Source organism: Lissotriton vulgaris, chromosome 6, assembly GCF_964263255.1.
Source record: "Lissotriton vulgaris chromosome 6, aLisVul1.2, whole genome shotgun sequence".
In the NCBI taxonomy this organism is placed as follows: Eukaryota; Metazoa; Chordata; class Amphibia; order Caudata; family Salamandridae; genus Lissotriton; species Lissotriton vulgaris.
Window position 1 is genome coordinate 1810253170 of NC_141694.1, and position 20885 is coordinate 1810274054.

Sequence of the window (20885 nt, forward strand, 5' to 3'; positions counted from 1 at the left end):
GCCGCGCCCTCCCTCTGTAGGGACCCAAGGATATCATCCCAGAGCTGTGCGATCGGGAACTGCCTCAAGCCCGCTATCTCCTCCCGGCGTAGCGCCGTGCCCTCTGCTCTAGCCCAGTTAGTGAAGGATGCATACCAGTGTGCGGGGGTTGGTGGTTCCCTTCTCTTCCAGTGCCTAGTGACCAGTCATTTGGCTGTGATGAGGCCCTGATCCCAGAACCGAGCTTGCGTTTTATTTAGTTTAGTCCTCTTGTATAGCCCAAGTACACATGCCTCCCACGTGTGAGGTAACCCCGGGCCTGTGCTGTGTGTCAGGAGAGATGTCACCTCCCCCCAGTATGTGGCCAGAGATGGGCAGTGCCAGAGCATATGCAAGATGTCTACGCCTAGCAGGTCGCATCTGGGACAGGCGGCGGTGTTGGTCGTGAAGTATCTATTGATTCTGTCTGGTGATAAGTACGCCTGGTGCAGTATGTACAACTGAATGTTTCAGAAGCGGGAGTTGCATGGGATATTCACAGGGCTGGCCAGAACCAGGTTCCATTCCTTATCCGTCCAGTCCCTCCCGCGGTGGGCTGCCCATTTGTCCCTGATCGGTTGTGTGGCTCTTTGTGTGTGCATGAGCAGAGCCTGTGCCAGCCAGTGTATAATGTGTGAGCCTCTGCCCATAACATGCAGGTACTGTATTAGGTGATGAATCGGTGGCTCATCCTGGATATCCCCCCAGGACTCTGTATACGCCCGCAGTACAGATGCGTGGAGCAGGAATTGCCCCACCGGCAGACCCGTGCCCTCCGACAATTCCGCAAATGGGAGCAGGGCCCCGTCCGCATACAGGTCGCCCATGGTCTCCACTCCAGCTGCAGTCCAGTGCTCCAGATTACGTGGTGTCACCATCCCACCCCTCCGGGGGGTGCCCATCAGGGGGAGGGCAGGGGCATACGGCCTGACATTCTGCGTCAGTTTCAGGCTACGGATGAAGCATTTACGGGCCACAGCCACGTGCAGGGGTAGAGGGCGGGGTCCTTTGGTCAGTGGGTGAAACAAGGCGCATATCTGTGGGTGAGTCCACTGGTAGTCTGCGGTGGCCGTGTCATCGAGATGTGAGCCGCTGAGCCAGTACGTCACCCATTGCAGCTGCGCAGCCAGGTAATACAGCTCCATGTTGGGGACTGCCAGCCCTCCCTCCGCAGTCGGGGAGTACAGCTTCGCCAGGGCCACGCTGGGGCGTCCTGCGTTCCAGTTCAGGCCGCGGAGCATTGATTCCAGGTCGCGGAATATCCTTGTGGGAACATACAGTGGGATATTTGCAAAGTGGTATAGTAGCCTGGGCAGAGCTATCATTTTGGATAGTGCGATCCTGCTGGGCACATTCAATGGCAGAGTCTTCCAGAAGGCCATCTGGGCTATTACAGAAAACATCAATAATGGTATATATGCTGTGGTTGGTTCTGAAGGATGTTTGGTGAAACAAAGAAAAGGGCATTTGATTAATCACCGTAAACTGACTTGCAAAACATCTGACAAAAGAGAATTTTACTATTTAGCTCTTTTGCAACTTTTCAAGCCATGGCGTTCAGAATTGGAATTACTTGGAGATTTTTGAGAGCTATGAAGATTTCTTCAATGCAAGTAAAGATACTATAGAATGTCCTGTTTTTGCTAATTATGTGAAAATGTTGAACGACGAATTTGAGAAGCTACAATTGCAGCTGAGATTGCTACAGACAGTTCTCAAGATGTCTGCTCCATTGAGACAGGATCCATTAGGAGAACCGATTGTTCAAAATGAAACAGCAACTGCTATGGAAGAGGTGGAATCAGAAATGTATCAAGGTCAAGGAGATGTAACAAACTTAGGAAACTTGGAAGAACAACTAAATGTTCAGCAGAAACAAATATATGAGCAAGTGAGAGCACAGATTCACCATGGATTACTTCATAAGAAAAAAGGGAGCTCTTTCTCATCATTTGAACCTATCTGAATGCAAGTGAGTGGACAAGCATATGGTCTGGGATGCCCGCCACCCCTTCCACCACCAATCCCAATGGTAGGAGACAGACACAGTTTGAGCTTTTGGAAGGCGGGGGCCTCACAACCCCTCCGGCCGTATTTATTAAAATGTGAAACACAATTTAAAACTTTAAATTAAAACGTTTCATGTATCATGTACAAAATTCAACTTTCATTACTTTTCATGAAGACAGGTATCCAGGCTAACCTTAACAAATCTCTAATACAAAGATTTTCCTAACCGAGTCTAACATCATGACATAATGCATTACATACGAATTTTGTACATCCTAATATTAAGGGCCAACGGCAAGGTCTTAACCGGTGTCAGATCCCTATCACCAAATTTCCGCCCTCATGTGTAAGTGGCGCATGCGCAGAGGACTTTACCCTCGTAGCCTACTGTACTTTCCCTTGTCATGGGGGCCCCCTTTCACTCGGCGCCATCTTAAGGTCGTCCGAGTTTCCGTGCGGGGTATCCGTAAGGAGGACAGCGTGGACTCCCCCCCTTTCCCTGCACTCTCTTCCGCCGGAGTGGATATCTGGCCCCTGGGAAATTCGTGGGGAGGGGCATATAGCCGTCTCCCCCTGGGAGGGGCCTATGGCTGTCTCCCGCTGGGTGACCCATCCGTAATGGGTGCCGCCCCCCCCCGTGGAAGGGGCCAATGGCCGCCTCCCCCGGGCTCTCCCATCCATAATAGGTGGCGCCCCCCCTAGGGACCTTAAAATCACTGCTCACGGATCATGACCTTACCGCCACAGGCCAGATAGTTGACCGACTATCTGGCCCCCCCACTCCTCCTATAGGTCATGTCTCCTTAATCCCACTAATCAGGCTAACATATCTCCTATCAATAAGTCATTCCCCACCCCGGACAGATGAACCCCATCATCTGAATAACAGTGGTCCCCCCAGATGCACCCATGAGGTATGCTTTGAAGATGAGCAGATAGAAACAATTTCTCCATCTTATTGTTGACCCTCTTTACCGAGTGGTTGAATGCTGTAGTGAATAATCCATCCCTCCATACCTTCCTCGGCATCATGTGTGACCAAGCTATTGTACACCCCGGGAGCGTCTTTGCTAACCAACTAACTGCAGAAAGTATGTGCTCGATTAAAGCTTGTCTGCCCAATCTTACCAAGTCATTGCCCCCAATGTGCACTATGACTACAGATGGCGGTGACCTGTGCTGCCTTAAAAAATTCTTCCACAAAACTTTGCAGTCGGTCAATTTACAGGCCGCCCTTCTAATGGAAGGACACCCTGAAACCATATTCCTCAGATGTGTGGATCGCATCACCTGTCTTGAATATGTCTGCGGCACGCCTCATGTATGAGTGGCTCACAACAAAGACCACTCGTCTTCCATTCCTTGTTCCTGAAGTGGTGGTTAGCTGATACTGGGCTGGTCCCAATTTCCGCCCTGCGTCACAGGCTCGTGAAACTGTAATCCAAACAAAAAAAAGACAACAAGTGTGAGTGCACTTCTTCAGTAACTTACAACATGTGCAGCCGCACGTACCATTTGAAACAATTCAAAGACCAGCGGCCTAATTGTTTAACATTGTCTGCCTGCAGACCCCCAGCCGTCGCTTCTGTAGCGGCCCCTATCCTGAATGAATGAGTCCCAAAATCACTCGGGTTCAAGCCCGCAGCTGCAATCGTGCTTGCCAGCACCCTCTGGAACTGAAACTTTGGTAACGGGGTGCCATCAGCATGGCACAGCAAGGCCCCCACGTTGTCAACCTTTGTTTTAGGTAGGTCTCAACATGCCTCACTGGACAACAGGGACTACCTGGAGTGCGCTGTAACACAATGCTACTCCCCTGGGCCTCCTGGTCTGTCTTTGACCTGGCTATCGTGATCAGCAGGGAATCCCCCCTCACTTGCGTGTGGTCCCTGCGCAGGCCACCTTCGGTGTCTTTTTTGTTGGCAGCCACTAGTTCGCTTACCCGTAGGGCCCCATAGAACCCCAACGCAAATGATGCCCGGAATAGGACGACCTCGCTAGGTGAGGAGCATGTCTCCTCCAGTTTAGCCAACAAGGAGGTCAATCTGTCAAATCCTATCAGGTGCCTGGTATCGTTTTTGTGACCCTCTAGGTGCCGCCAACCGCGCAGCACCTTTCTGACTATAAAGGAGTCCGTCGGGTCCCTGATCCCTTGGAGCTGAGCCATAAATGATATGGTGGCCTTATACCGACTGGCGGCTGCCACCGACCAGCCTTCCTCATGAGGTGCCACTAAAAATTGGGAAAAGGACCCCTCTTGATCCCATCTATGCTCCCATGTAGGGCCCAAAAATGCGCAGTACAAGCGGAACGCCCCTTCATAAGCTTTCCTTGTCCTGGGCACTAAACTGGCTGCCACAAGGTTTTGTAGTCCGGGGCGCCGATTTGCAATAATGCTTCGGGAAATGGCGCTGCCACTAGCTCCGCTGAGGGTAAACAATCCCTGAAAGCCTGCATTTTGAAATGAGAGAGCGCATCAGCTGCATTATTCAGTACTCCCGGCACATGTTTTGCCCTGAATTGTACATTTAGTCTCAAGCATTTCAACACAATTTCTTTCAACAATCGCAAAATCCACTTGCAGTGTGCTGCTTGCTAGTTAATGCACTCAACCACAGTCAAGTTATCTGACCAAAATACCACCGAGCGGATTTGGAACTCCTCTGGCCAGGCCGACAGCGCTACCCAGATGGGGAATAGCTCTAGAAAACCAATGTTGCTCGTCAAACCACTTGTCTCCCACCATGCTGGCCATTTCTGGGCCGACCATCGGTTACCAAGGATCCAAGTAACCAAGTTACCAAGGATTGCGCCAAACCCTACACTGCCCGCAGAGTCGGCTGCTGATGAGGCCGAGCTTTGCTCCAGACTACTCTGCCGTTGAAGTCCGCCAAGAATGCCAGCCAAATGAGCATGTCCTGGCGAACCTCTGCCGACAGTCTCGTTTGATGGTGCCGCTCCTTGAGGCCAACCATGGCCTGGGCAATGGATCGTGAGAAAGGGCGAGCCATTGGAATAACCCTCAACGCAAAGTTAAGCTGACCTACTGTTTGGTGTAGTTGGTGCAGTGTCACTTTGTCGTTCCGGAGACATTGCAACAAGGAGGCCCTGAATTTGGTGATCTTCTCCGCCGGCAAGTGGAAGCAACCCTCCACGGAGTCTAGTTCGATTCCCAAAAACCCCAGGGAGGTAGTTGGACCCACAGTCTTACCTGACGCCAACGGTACCCCGAAACCCCGCATAAACATGCAGAAATCCTGCAATGCCCGTGCACAGTCCCGAGAGCCCGCCGGGCCGAGAAACAGGAAATCATCGAGATAATGCATCATATGTTGGTGCCCTGTGGCCTTCGAGAATACCCACTCCAAAAATGAGCTAAACATTTTAAAATAGGCACATGAAATTGAACAACCCATCGGCATGCAATTCTGGAATTCTTGTGTAGAGTGTGTTGCCAAAGTGTAGTCTGCTGCTAATGAGGGCCTGTGTTACTGTTCTTCTTCTTTTGGATAGTATCTACTTGTAAATGTTTTGGAGCATGTGGAGGGTGTTATAGCAGTATGAGGAAATGCTGTAGACTTGTTTCCACATGTAGAGGGAGGAGCTGAGGATGAATGGTAGGTTGTGTACATGGTCAGTAGGTGTTGGTACTGTTCACGTTCACAGTGTAGTTGGCCAACATGAGTCATCTGAAGCTGAGGGGGTGGGTCTGAGGATGAGTACCTTCATGTTGAGTGAGTTCAAGTTAGAGAGCTGCTCATTTTCCAGTAAGTGACGTCCTAATTGCGTTGTGGAGGTTGTTTTTTGTGGTATGTGGCTCCTTGGTGAGGAAGAGGATGAGCTGATGTTGTCGCGTAGGAGATGATGTTGAGGTTGTGATGGCGGGCCACTTGTGTGAGGGTGGCCATGGAGGGTGGTCATGGAGATGTTGAATAGCGTTGGGCTGAGGGATGAGCACTGGGGGACGGTGCAAATGATGTCAGTGGTTTTGGATCTGAAGGCTGGAAGGCAGATGCTCAGGGTTACTATTGAACAACTTTCAAACTAAGAACCTTAAACATACTATTTGGCTATGGGGAAAAGTTTTTGACACCATTAACAACTTTTTGTTGTAAATTCTGTCAGCATATATTTGTAAGTAACATTATTTATAATGGAAGAAAATTAATGATAGTGTTTTGTTATTTTAAGATTGTTTGACGTAACTCATAGTTACGTAAGAAATTGGTCTTAGAAAAAAACATTTAACATATGTTTTATTTCTATTTTTTAGATTGTTATTGAGATTGTTGTTTTTTTTTAAGATAATCTTCTTGATTGTCTTTTTTTTGCCCGCTGTTATGTGATGAGTACTATTGAACTCACTGTTTCTAGTGAAATTCAATATATTCTGAGAACAGCAAAAAAGGCAAATAAAATGCCTTACAAATTATTTTGAGTTGTACAAGATGAATTGTAACTGGATTTTCTTTGTCTTCTACAGATGCTAATTTTATAATAATTTGTTTAAAAAAATTATTTTGAAGGTAAGTATAAGTAACTTGAAAATTATCGATTGGATGTACTTCTACAGAGCTGAAGTAAGAGAACGTGGATGGAGTACATAAGTATGTAAAGATGGTTTGTATCTTTTAAACACATTTGAAGAAATTAAGTGTACCTATATTATATATATACTTTGGAACTGGTAAGGTGAATAGATATATTGTACTGATATATTGTACTTTTTTTAGTACTACATTTTATTATATTAGCTTTAGTTTTTTCCTATTGTGATAAGGAGTGACTGGTTTGAAAATGTAAGAAAATGTTATAACTAAAAATTCATATAAGCAATTTTATTGATAAAATCTTATAACGTAGTTGAGAATGGTATTTGCATAATATTTTTTAAGGGCAAAAAAGTTGATGAAGCTAATTTTGTAATATGTATTAGGAAAAACGATAACATGAAGTGTTCATATTTTTCTACAAGGAACCTTAAATGGGTAGCAAGAATGATGATGAAAATATTGCTGCAGATATCAGCTGCGATTTTTTAGATGAAACATTGGATGATGATTTTGTGCAATCATTAGAGGACATTGAGTTTCATGATATGACTTTTGAAATTGATAATCAGGAAAATGAAATATCAGATTAAATCATGTAAGAAGCTCGATTAAATTATGAAATGTTACAAGAATAAATTTATGATTAAAAATTCAAAATGGTTTGAGAGACTCTTCTTGCAGAATTGTAATCATTCATCTAGTATCCAAGTACTCATGGTGCAAAGTGGGACTTAGGGCATTTACTGCTTCAAACCTCTATAGATTATGTATGCACTCTTCTATGCACCAGCAAACTTGTGTTTTATAGCTTTTATTACCAGGTGTATATCATTTGACTTCCAGCAAAGTCTCTGTGATTGCTGATTCTGTATTGTACTGAGCTATTCAGCAGAATGTCCTTATCTATGCACTGTGCTAAAAATGAACCTATTTTAAATTCAGTCAGGCACTCTCCTTGCAAAATTGTAATTATCCAGTCAGTACCCAAATATTCATGGAGGAAATGAGGCCTTAGGCCATGGACTGCTTTAAACCTGTATAGACTATGCAGGCAGAAAAGAGATGGGACAATATATGGAAGGCAAAAAGGGGTCAGCAGTGGGTTTTTTAAGAAGCGGGAGAAGTTTGGCCTGTTTCCTTAGCAGAATTAAATGAACGGTTGATAATAACGGTGACTTCCGAGTAGACACACTCCGCTACCCCCGCTAAAGCTCTAGCTGGACATGGGTCCGTAGGAGAACCTGACTTTGGATATTTAAGTATAGCACTAATGTCGGAATCCTCTGCTGGCACAAACTGAGAAAATAAGGGTCGGGAAAAATTACTAGACAAGGGAGCTGTAGGTGAAGGAGTCAACTGCTCCCTTGAGGCCGACCCTAAACTATCTTGGATAGATTGAATTTTGCTAATAAAGAAGGAGGAGAGCTCCTCACACCATTCAGAAGAAACTGGGAGAGGCTTTTGTTCAGCATTTGAGGAAATAAAACTTCTGACGATTGAAAAAATCTTGTTGCTGTTATTATTGGCTTTCAAAATTCGCTCTGCATAGAAGTCACTTTTAGTTTTCTTGACAGCAGCATAATAAACTCTCTGAATCGCACGAAGCACTGCTTTAGCTGCCGGGCAGTATGCAACACACCACTGGTGTTCCAGTTTCTTCCATCCCAACTTTAACTCTTTTAAGGACGTAGAAAACCAGGGATTTGAAAGGAGAGGATCTGTAATGTCTGTTAGCCGGGGGTTTAGAGGAGGATTCCACCCCCAGACAGATTCAGGTATTTAAACAGTCCACGGCCTCCCTCAGGTCATCTGCGGGAACCAGAGGGATATTACGCAGGGAAAGTGAGGTACAGAAAGAAGTAAGAGCAGTGCAGAAAGAACCAACAGAGGTGCAACACGAGGCAGGAGGGTTGAAGAAAAATGTGGAAGGGGTGCACAAAGAGGCAAGAGAGTACAGAAAGAGGAGGAAGGAGTGCAGAAAGAAGGAAGAGAAGTGCAAAAAAACAAGAGAAATGCTGAAAGAACAAACAGAGGTTTGAAAAGAAGCAAGATACGTGCGGAAAGAGGCAAGTGAGGTACAGAACGTGGGAAGAGCTGTGCAGAAAGAAACAACCAACGTGCAAAAAGAGGAAAGAAGGGAAAAAAAGAGGTAGGAGAGGTACACAAAGATGCAAGAAAGGCAGAAAAAGAGCCAGGAGGGGTGCAAAAAGAAGGAAGAGAACTGCATAAAGAGGCAAGAGAATTGCTGAAAGAAGCAACAGATGTTTAGAAAGAAGCAAGAGAAGTACAAAAAGGCAAGTGAGGTGCAGAAAGAAGCAAGAGCATTACAGCAAGAATAAACAGAGGTGCTGAAAGAGGCAACAGAGGTGCAGAAGGAGTCACGAGGGATGCAGAAAGAAGGAAGAGGAGTGCAGAAAGAAGCAGCAGAGGTGCTGAAATAGCCATGATGGGAGCAGAAATTAGGAAGAGAAGTGCAGAAAGAAGCAACAGAGGTGCTGAAAGAGACACAAAGGGTGCAGAAAGAAACAAGAGAAGTGCAGAAAGAAGCAACAAAGGTACAAAAAGAGGCAAGAGTGGTGCAAAAAGAGGGAAGAGAGGTATAGGAAGAGGCTAGAGAATTGTACAAAGAAGGAATATGGGTTCAGAAAGAGACAAAAGGGGTGCAGACACAAGCAAGAGAAGTGCAGAGACAATTGGTGAAAGAAGCAAAAGAGGTTTATAAAGAAGCAAGAGCAGTGCAGAAAGAACCAACAGAGGTTCTGAAAGAGGCAGCAGAGGTACAGAAGGAGTCACAAGGGGTGCAGGAAGAAGCAACAGAGTTGCGAAAAGAGGCACAAAGGATGCAGAAAGAGGTAAGAGAAGTGCAGAAAGAAGCAACAGCGCTACACAAAGAGGCAAGATAGGAAGAAAGATGGAAGAGAGGTACAGAAAGAGACTAGTCAGTTGTAGAAAGAGAAAATACTGGTGTAGAAAGAGGCACGGAGGGTGCAGAAACAGGCAATTAAACTTCGGAATGAGGCAAGTGAATTGCTGAAAGAAACAACAGAGGTGTAGAAAGAAGCAAGAAAAGTGCAGACATAGGCAACTGAGATGCAGAAACAGGCAAGAAAGGTACAGAAAGAGGTAAGACAAGTGCAGAAAGAGACAACAGGGGTGTAAAAAGAAGCAAGACAGGTACAGAAAGAAGCATGGAAAGTGCAGAGTGATGCAACAGAGGTACAGAAAGAAGCAAAAGAAGTGTAGAAAGAAGCAACAGAGGTGCAGAGGAGGCAAGAGAACTTCAGAAAGAGGCAAGATAGTTGCAGAAAAAGGCAAATGAGGTACTGAAAGAGGGAACAGAGGAGCGGACAGAGACAAGAGAGGTAGAGAAACAGGTAAAATGGGTGCAGAACGAGGCAAGCAGAGTACATATAATTGCAAAAGAGGAGCATAAAGAAGCAGGAACAGCGCAGAAAGAACCAACAGAGGTGCAAAAAGAGGCAAGAGAGGTGCAGAGTATGGAGGTAAGGTGCACAAAGACAAGCACAGAAAGAGGCAGGAGGGATGCAGAAATAAGGAAGAGAAGTGTAGAATGAAGCAACAGAGGTGCTGAATCACATGTGAAGGGCGCAGAACGAATTTTAAAAGTACACACAGAAGCAACAATGGTACAGAAAGAGGCAGGAGAGGTGCAGAAAAGGAAGAAAAGGTGCAGAAAGGAAACACAGGTGCAAAAAGAGGCTAGTGAGGTACAGAAGGAGGCAAGAGAACTATAGAAAGAGGAAAGGGTTGCAGAAACAGGCAAAAGGGTGCATAAAGAGGGAACAGGTGTGCAGAGAGAGATAAGAGAGGTTCAGAAAGAGTGAAGAGGGGTACAAAACAAAGAGAGTGAGGTTCAAAAAGAGGTAAGAGAGGTGTAGAAAGAGGCAATGGAAATGCAGAAAGAGGCAAGTGAGGTGCAGAAGGAGTTATGAGAACTGGAGAAAGAGGCAAGAGAGTTGCAGGAACAGGTAAAAGGGGTGCATAAAGAACCAACAGAGGTGAAAAAGAAGCAAGAGGGGTACGAAAAGGGGCGAAAGAAATTCAAAAAGAGGCAAATGAAGTGTAGAAAGAAGGTGAAGGAAGAGGAAGAAAGGTGCAGAAAGATAGGAGAAAAATGCAGAAAGTGGCAAGACAGGTACAGAAAGACGAGAAGTTTGTGCACTATTATTACCAATTTAACACCCATATTTAGCAATAAGTAACACGTGCTAAGGGCCTTCCACCATGCTGTAACACGAAAAGCGGCATTTTTGGGAACATTTGAGCTGTTTGAGCTAGAAACAAGGCTTTTTATCTTGAAATCTGCAGATTATGCAGCAGATGATGGAATATTTGGCAAATGTGGAAAATGTTTAATTATGTGACAATTGGTGCGGCCGACAAAATGCCTACATTAAAAATACATCTGTAGGTGGTAGAGTTGTAATGTTGCGTAACCAATTAGTGTGCAAATAGAGCTGTATAGGCCAAATAATCATGCATGGTGTCAAAATCCACTCTGTTGTAGAAGTAAAGAGATGAATGCAGGAGGGAAGGAGAAAGGTAACTGACACATGACTTCCAGTTGACAATAAAGCACTGCCCACAAGCAGCAAGGCCCTTTCCGTGCCTGAACAGCTAAACCTAAAATACCATTTACAAGATGCATTGGAACAGTAACTATGGTGTGTGTATGCTTCAGAGCAAAGTGACAAAAGCAAGAACGCTCTCTCGTTACTTGTGCATTTTATTTGTATTTCCCTTTGCAGTAATTGACTAGGGTATGGCATTGTTTTGTGAAAGTAAAGAAAATTGGCCCACACCCTCCGACTTTGAAGCAAAACTAATTAGAAAGCAGTGAGCAGCTTACACACCGTACCTGCAGCAGTATGTATAGCTACTTACCTGGCTTCTTCCTCACACTTTCCTTGGACTTTGTAACAAAATCAAATGAGATTTGAAATTTGCTTAAATTTCTATGTTGTGACTGTGGTGGTTTGGTAGGAAGGTTATAGCAGAGAACACCTTCAGCCGGCAGGTTCCTCCTGGCTGCGCTGCTGTATAAGGAAGGGCTCAATGAAGAGAGAACCGGCGCAGCAGGAAGTAAATCATCCCCGCTTACAGTCATTGTTTGTGCCCATGTGTAGGCTTAGGTGTTTGGGAAATACTTTGTGTATGTGTGGGGATATGCACCTACATTTGTGGGTGTGTGTGTATGTGAATGTGTGCTTAGGTGTCTACAGAAAGGTTGTCTGCATGTGGTTTACTTAGGTATCTCTGTGGGGAGTTGTGTGTGTTTGCATGTGTATAGGGAGTTTGTCTGTGTGTGTGTTTGAATGCGTGGGTGTAGGTAGGGAGATTGTGTTTGTGTGTTTATATAGGGAGCTTGTGTATGTGTGCCTGAGTTTGTATATAGTGAGGTAATGTGTGTAAACATGCTTGTATGTGTGGAAGGCTCTGTGTGGGTGTGTGTGTGAGTATGTAACTGCACGTGGGAGAAGGTTCTGTGACCAGGACATTTGTGTGAGAAGGGTTGTGTGAAAGTGTTGGAGACAATATGTTTGATCTTAATATAGCCCATTTCGCGGCTTCTCAATGGTTTTTCCTTTTTCTCACCAACTGGTAATATGGTGCCAGGCCTGAGCATAATGCAAATTAATGAATACTGCAAAGTAGCAAGGGGAGCGTGGGTGCTTTTACCCCTCTGTTGGGTAGTAAAAGAAAGCCACAATTGGAGAGCAATGAGTTACTGACACCTCTGGGCTTTGGTGCTACTACTAATGCTGCACTGCTGAATGCTAAGCCCCTGAACTGATATCATCACATAAGCAAAAAGAGTTGTACCCTAGCCTCACTGCGTCCATTGAAAACAGTGTGTGTGTAGTGACCATTCCCCAGTGAAAAGGTCGAATCAACCAAGCTGCTTAATTCAGAATGGAGAACAATTAATTAAAACAAAATTAGCAGGTTGTGTATTCATAAAGCATGTTTTTCTTTCACCTCGATGGAATGGGACAGTGATGATGAGAATGTGTGTTACGTTGTCACTGATTTTTTTGCAGTTCTTTTTTATAACGCTAACTCGACCAAAAGGTATTGGAGCGCTTTGCATAAGCACCAGTTATGTCAATGACACATTCAATTTTTTGGGGTATGCACAGGGAGAATACGTGATTTGCCCAGAATCTCAATTCATCTTCAGCAGGGCTGCTTGACCCCCTCCCACAGCTCCAGCCCTGCCAGAAGAGATATATCGGTCTTACCGGATGGCCGACACATTGCAGTACAATTGTAGTACGCAGTGTGCTAGCGGAAGTGTAACAAGTAAATGTGTTGCCTGGAAGCCTGTTTTGTTAAATGTACCAAAGTGTCTCTTGTGAAGAATCTACTGAGAGCTTTGGAGAGGTGGGATGGATGGAACCTCTGTGTATTCAACACTCCCCCTGAACACAGCGTGATGTGCCCTGGTGGGCGATTTATAATAAGTCACTCTGTTCATTTTAGAAATCAATAATTTTTATTAGGGGAAGACAAAGGCATCATACACAGCAACCTGCCTACATCCTTGGGCTGGCAGAGCGATCATAAAGTAAACTACACAAGCACACTCCCCCTTGTGGTTTTGGGCGTGCCATCTGGGCGAGTGATAGATGTGGTTTCTTCCCACTCCACACAACCTTATTAATAAGTACCTGCAATTGCTTGATCGCCTGCAGTGGCGGAGATATGAGAATCATTTGAAAAGTATAGAGAATACAGAGAAGAATTGTCATTTTCACAGCTGCGATCCTTCCAAACCACGCAAGATGCAGGCATGACCAGGCGTCCAGGGCCTTGGCCATCTGTTCCAATAGCATTGTATAATTGAGCGTAACCATTCCGGCAATGGTGGGCGCTAATCTGATGTCTTGCTGCATCCATTGAAATGGGAATTGATGTTGTAGTGCGAGCACCTCTTCAGAAGGAATTCCCAGATTTAGGATAATAGATTTACCAAAGTTATCCTTGAATCCTGATAGATCCCCAAAGGAGGATTGTTCTGCCAGCAAGCCTGTCAGGGTAGTCTGCGGCTGCATAAGGGAGAGAATCACATTGTCCATGTAAAGGCTTATTTTATGGACGTCCACTCTGAATTTCATACCTACAATGCGACTATCCGCTCTAATACGCTGAGCTAAAGGCTCCATATGAAGCACAAATAAAAGTGGGGATAGGGGGAACCCCTGACCATTCCCTCGAGAGGTAGGGAAAGAGTCAGATCCGCTGCCAAGGGAGCATAATAAATACACCGAATCCAGTTGATAACATTTTCCCCGAACTCAGAGCAGCACGGGGCACCGGATAGGCCCACCCCACCCTGTCAAATGCCTTCTCAGTGTCTACTGCAAACAGGAATACCTCCCTCTTCGATCGCTGCGTGCTATCAAGGAGGTGGAAGAGCCACCTGGTGGTGTCATCTCCCTGCCTGGTGGATATAAAACCGGAGATAAAAAACCGGGTCGATTAGGTCAGGCATAAGGGGATTAAGGCGGGCAGCTAAAATACCAGCAAAAATATTCCAATTGATATTGAGGAGTGAGATGGGGTTATAAGAACCACATTGCACTGCCTCCTTTTCAGGCATCAGAATCACAGAAATTGCCGCCTCTGACATGGAGAGAGTCACCCTACCCGTCTCTTAAATGGAATTAAACAATTTGGTTAAAAAGGGAGCCAGCTACCTACAAAAGGTCTTGTAAAAGCAAGCTGAAAATCCATTGGAATCAGGTGACTTGGCCACCTTCAGTCTGGAGATTGCCGTGATCATCTCCTCTATTCTAATCATCATATCATGCCCCTCTGCCAAAGTCTTAGAGAGTGGTGTGATCCCGCAGCTGCTCAGATACGCACTAGGGTCTTGCGCTGGTGGGTCCTGCCTGGAGAATAGAGCGCTATAGAATAAGCAGAAGGCATCCACAATTTGGTCATCTGAAACCTGCTCCTCCCCTCTGTGATCACAAATGGACTGGATTAGCGATATTTGTGTTCTAGCTCTCCGTCTATGCACCAGCATCCTACCGCATTTATCACTACTAAGGTAGAACTTGTGATGGAGTCAAAGAAGAGCATATTCTGCCCGATCCAGTCCTAAATGTTTGAGCATGCGCCTGCGATTTTCCAGTTCCCTCCAAACCCTCGGTGCCCCAGTGTATTTGTGATTCTACTCAAGCTCCAGGACCTCTTTTCTCAAAGCACCAAACTTCTCCTCATGGAGATTGTTATGTGACGCAGAAATTGCAATGAATCCCCTTTGTCACTTGTTTTAGGACCTCACAGATGGAGGAAAAAGGAGTAGAGTTCATGTCATTGAGCAATAGGTAATCTTTTATTGTCTGTTTGAGGCGTTGCACCGTCTCGTCAGAGTGTAGAAGAGTCTCGCGGACACGCCAACTAGGGGTCATTGCTTGTGAATGCTGCACTGGGAGATGTGTAGTGATAGAAGCGTGATCTGAGATGGAGCGGGGTTCTATCGCAGGCGTGTGGAGGTGAGATAATAAGGAAGCAGAGGGCAGAAAGTGATCTAGCCGTGCATAAGTCTTGTGTGCCACAGAGTAGTATGTATAGTCACGTTCCCCAGGGTGCTGTGTGTGCCAAACATCAATTAACCTGTTATCCCTCAACCTTTCTTGGCCCTTTGCAGAGAGTGCCCCTGTTTGATTTGTTCGCTGACTGGACCTATCGAGTACGGTGTCCATAACAAGATTCATCTCTCCTACCACCAAGATCGCTGCATCAAGAGATGTGAGAGTGTCAGTGAATGCGGAGAAGAAGAAGGATTCCTGTTGTATATTTGGAGCATAGAGTGACTCTAGGGTGAGGTAAGACCCACCCCATTGTCTTATAATAGCTAGTAAGTGGCCCTTTGTTTCAGCAACAGTTGTTAAGACCTTTCCCGAGAAGAGTGCCCCAAACAAAATTGCTATGCCATTCCTTTTGGATGGTCTCTTGGACGGGAACTGTTGAGGGAAGTGTCTATCACGCATCTGTACAGTATCTTTGGAAAAAAGATGGGTCTCCTGTAGGACACATATTTCTCCCTGGGCATTGTCGAGGAGGGAAAACAATGCTAATCTCTTCACTGGGTTGTTTAGGCCCCTGATATTTCCCATCCAAGGTATGTAACTATGTTGCTATGTGGTGTAGTGATGTGCTTATGTCCAATCGCACTTTGACCGGAGTGGTGTCTGACAATCCCCTGAGGCAGTACTAACATTGTGGCTGGTGCAGAGCTTTCAAAATAATAACCCAAACAAACCCCCCCAAAAAGATAAACAGATTCTTGTAACATAAAGATAAAAAACAAATGTCCATCGTGGGAAGACAATCCCGGAGGGACATGGCTCAGGGCAGCTGCCCTGCCCTTAGTGGGCAAGTTTGTGCCTACCCGCCTGCGGAAAGGCCATCAACAATGACCCAGGACAGCCTTCCAATCCCCCCGACACCCAACTAGGCACCCCTCCCTGAACCTTTCAGTGAGTACATCATGGGGTATCAGGTCTCTCTGATGTTTGAGTCAGTGATGTAACGACTGCTTCTCGTTCTCAGTCCTGTGTGGCCTGATTAGGCTTCCAAGCTGTGTCTGCTTTTCCTACTTTCTGCCACACTGCTGTGCAACGGGGGTTGAGATATCTAGGCTGCTCCATTTGTTCCTTCGCTGCTGGTGATTTCCAGGCCGAGGATTTATGTGACTTCAGCTAGAGAGCGGATCTGAAGCAGCTTTCCTCTGAGTTTAAATATGATGAGGAAGAGATGACCCCACGAGTAGAGGATCCCTTGCTCTGACAGAGGCTTTGTTATTGCTTTGAATTTGCACCATTTAAGAACTCCATGTGTTCGGAACCCCCCGGGGGGTCCTGAACACATGGTGGAATACCCACGGCCTTGTCCATGACAATTGAGCAACACATCAACAGTCCACACTAACTGATAGTGACAAGAACTATAGAGCTCCATATGTAGGTATTTGGGGCTATTGAATAGAGCCAACATACTTATTGATAAAATGTTAGCAAATCCCTTTTGCGTAGGGATAATGGCAAAACTAAATCACCACCTGTTATTGGGATTTGCTTTAAAAATACAGTCCGTTCCCAAAGCCCAGTCCACGTTAAATGAGTTGCACACCACCAAGCCTCACTAAGGACTACTAACCTCGACAAAGGAAAGGGAAACTTTGCAATATATATTGGGATATGTACCATTGTTGGTACGAGTTTTCAAAATGTATTTCCTCCGAAGAACCCCTAAATGTCGATTGCATCGCACGATAATTATACCACCCACAGGTGGCTGACACATAATAGAGAAGGAAAAACCGCACTCTGCCTATAAATACTTGGCAATTTAGTAAAGCCAACCTACAAATGATTGACTTTGGAAATACCGTGGTCTGCGTATTCGCAGGTTGTAGCACGCCGTACCCCGTAGAGTGGTACGAGGACCCCAATGATGAAGCATGAAACCAAGGGGCCTGTTGGTGTGTTAGGGGACCAAAAACAACAAGGGTGCTCCCCATTACTGGAGGACTTACCTGACACCCAAGGAGTGGATTCCTTTTGTTTATTTATTGAAGTTTTGGCATCCAATTGGAGCCAAGTCTCCTGCTGGGGGGGTTAGGCTCCTCCCAGATATATAAAGATATTTTTCCTATCATATCTACAAAAAATACAGAACAGATTTACACCATTTTAAAAAAAGGGCTCTTTCTGTACCAAGGGCTACCTTTTTGCCAAATATGTGTAACTCCAGCTTTGTCTAAAGTTTCCTCTGGAAATTAACATGGGGAAAACATGTTTTCGACCCCCATTTTTTCTCAGCCCCCGCTCTACAAATCAGCCCCAAATTTTTAAGACAGGAGCTGACCGGAATGGGCCACTAGTTTTAAAAGTTTCATGAAGATTTGTCCAATGACACTAACGCTAATAAAAAAAACAAAAAACGCATTCCTATGGAAACTAGGTCCTTACTATAACTACCTACTGGTGACACTGCTGCAGAAAGTCATATGGCCCACGCCCACTGGGGTAAGACTTGGGACGATTAGAAAGTGCTCCATTTGGCTACCATTCTTCTGTTTCTAGCCAATGATCATGGGCACAGGTTGCCTGAAACGCATTTGGCTACATTGGGATCGGAGTTGAAAGCTGCGAGCGGAGTCATCCCCATTAAAAAAAGGTGAATAGCTCTTGTGTGCAGGCGTCCTTAACGCAAGGCATTTTTGTTGGATTTTAGTGGCCTGCCTGGTTGCGAGGACGCCCCGCTACAGTAAATGCGGACCTGCTGCAACATGAAATGCGGGATGCTGAGAGGACAGAGAGGCCATAATTGATGGATATGAATGTCACGGCTGGCTGTATTTCCATTTTGGATGGGCCCACTGGGGTTTGTAATTTTTAATTTGGCGAAATTGTGGAAGCCCCCTCTGTGGTGTCAAAAGTGGAGCTGCAAGTACCATGAAGCCATAAGGCACAGGCCCACTGGGGCGGGGCTTGGGACATTTAAAAAAAGCTTCACTTGACTGCCATTCTTCTGTTTATAGCCAGTGATCAAGGGCACGGGTTGCCCAAATTGTGTTTGGCTACATTGGGATCGGAGTTGAAAGCTGCGGGCAGAGTCATCCCCAATAAAAGAAGGTGAATAACTAATATTTTTGTACTTACCTGTTTAAGTATAGGGAGTTCATATTTTTGCATTCTATATTTTTTCATCAATATTATTTACTTCTATATTTTTTACATCAATATTTTGTCAGTGAACCCTCTCTAACACCAGCTGTGGGTAAGGAACCTGAAGGGTACCTCTTAGGGGCCACAGCTCATTTCAGCAGAGGCCAGTAGCAGGGCCCAGGGCAGTTCTAGTTGTACTTGACCATCAGGAGAAGCATAAATGTTACAGAAGATTGCATGTATAAGATTTTTGAGTTCCAGTATCTCACACAGGAGGTCAGCCAACAGATCTTGGAGTCGCTTCTGAGGTAAACAGGCTGAGTCTTCCTTTAGAGTTCAGACACCTGGACTGTCCTTCTTCAGCGTCTACACTCCACTGCATGCCACGCCACTCTATTTTACTCCACTGTGGGCATCTCCACTGTAAGGGACTCCACTCTATGCTATTCCACGCTATGCCACTCCACTGCACGCCATTCTGATATACAGTACTTCACTGTATGCCACTGCACTCTAAGCCACTGTACTCTATGCCACGCCACTCCACTCTATGCTACTCAGGTCAACGCCACTGCACTCTATGGTAGTCCCCTCTACACTACTCAACTTGAAGCTGTTGCACTGTACGCACTCCACTCTTTTCTCTACACTCTACGCCAGGGGTCTCCAAACCGGTCCTGGAGGGCCGGATACATGCCAGATTTTTAAAAAATACTACATGCATCTCAATGGGGATATCCAACAAATCTGGCATGGATCCGGCCCTCCAGGACCGGTTTGGAGAACCCTGCTCTACGCTATTCCACTGTACACCACTCCACTCTCTGCCACTCCAATTAATCAGACAGTAGGAGGGTGTGGTCCATTCCAGAGCCTTGTCTTGGATCCCTGTGGCATGGAGGCATGTGCGTAGTGTGCATTGGCAGACAGTGTCGAAGGTGGCAGAGAGGTCTAGGAGGATGAGGGCTGCGGTCTGCCCATTGTCTAGCAGGGTCCTGATGTCGTCGGTGGCGGCGATGAGTGCGATCTCATTCTGTGGTTGCTGCAGAACTATGACTGGGAAGGGTCCAGGATTCTATTCTCTTCGGGGTATCAGGTTAGCTGTCTGTTGACAATTTTCTTAATTACCTTGGCCGGGTAGCAGAGCAGAGAGATATGCCGTAAGTTCTTGAGGTCTCTTGTGTCTGCCTTGGATTTTGTTGAGCAGGGCGTTGATCTCGGCGTGTTTCCAGCTCTCTGGGAAGGTCATGCTCTCTCGAGAGAGATTTATGACGTTGTGCAGGTGGGGTGCAATGGAGCTGCTGGAGAACCATAGCCTTAAGGCTCAGCGGCGCAGGGTATGCCTGAAATCTCGGGTATTCACCTGCCTTGTCAAATACAGAGACAGGGACTCTTCGTCTGGCGTAAAAGATTTTATTTATTATCTGCAGCTAGTACAGTGGTCTTAGAAGTTGTTGATATAATGATGTTCAAAAGAGACTGCCACTTAACTCGGTGGCGCAAATGTTTATATACGATATAATACAATGTAAAATGCAATCAAACAAGAAAATGAGACATAGGCAAAGGTTACGAACAATGCTTTAAGTCCAAAGCAACTCAAGTTCCCGGTTCATGTTTATCATTAGACCCCTTAAGCAAATTACAAACAAATCCACACAATTCAGTTTACGAGTAGAGAAAACACAGCTGTAGGTTTTAGAAGGACAGTCGTGAAACAGGAGAATGCATGAGACGTGTAGCGAAGGACTACAGATATTATAACTTAAAAGAAAGAATGGTGTGAACCAACAAATAGTCCGGAAGGGGATTAATCAGCTCAGACGGGAATTAGTGTACTCGGTCAGACCCTGACACTTGTTAGTAAACATAGGTAAGGAAGCCACCTGACACGTAAATTCAGAAACGACACAACACAAAATGGCGGCGACTACAAAATGGCGGCTGAGCACGAACAAATTCGTAATTTACAGAACCTCCCTTTTTGCTTTTTTGAAGACGTGGTGCAGGAAAGGGTCTAATGGAGTGCCGGAGTGGATTGTGCTCGTGGTCTTGATGGTGTCATCAACTATCACGCTGGTCCAGGCTAGCAAGGGGATATAGTGCGGAGGATCTATTGTATTTCAGTCTGTTGGGGCTGTCTGGGTGTTGAAGTTGTCGTGGATGTCTTCTATCTTGCGGTAGAAGAAGGTGGCGAGGGAGTCACACAGGGCTTGTGACTGCGGGATGTAGTTGGGTTTTGGAGCTGGGGTTGAAGAGTTCCTTCATGATGTTGAAGAGCTTCTTGATGTTGTGTGCGTTGTTGTTGAGGCGGTCTTTGAAGGAGGTCTTGTTGGCAGCCCTGATGAGATGGTGGTGGTTGCAGACGGCGTCCTTGTGTGCTGCGTGGCTGTTCGGAGTTTGTCCACTGTGCCATTTCTTCTCTAGTTTCCGTCAGGCTTGCTTGGAGACTAGGAGTTTTGAGGTGAACCAGCTGGCCCTCCTGCTGGTGTCTCCATGGGGGGGGTTTCTTCAGAGGAGCATGAGTGTTGGCGCAGTCCTCGATCCAGCATCTGATGTTGTGGGCACCAACGTAGGTGTTGGAGGGTTCGGTGGGTGG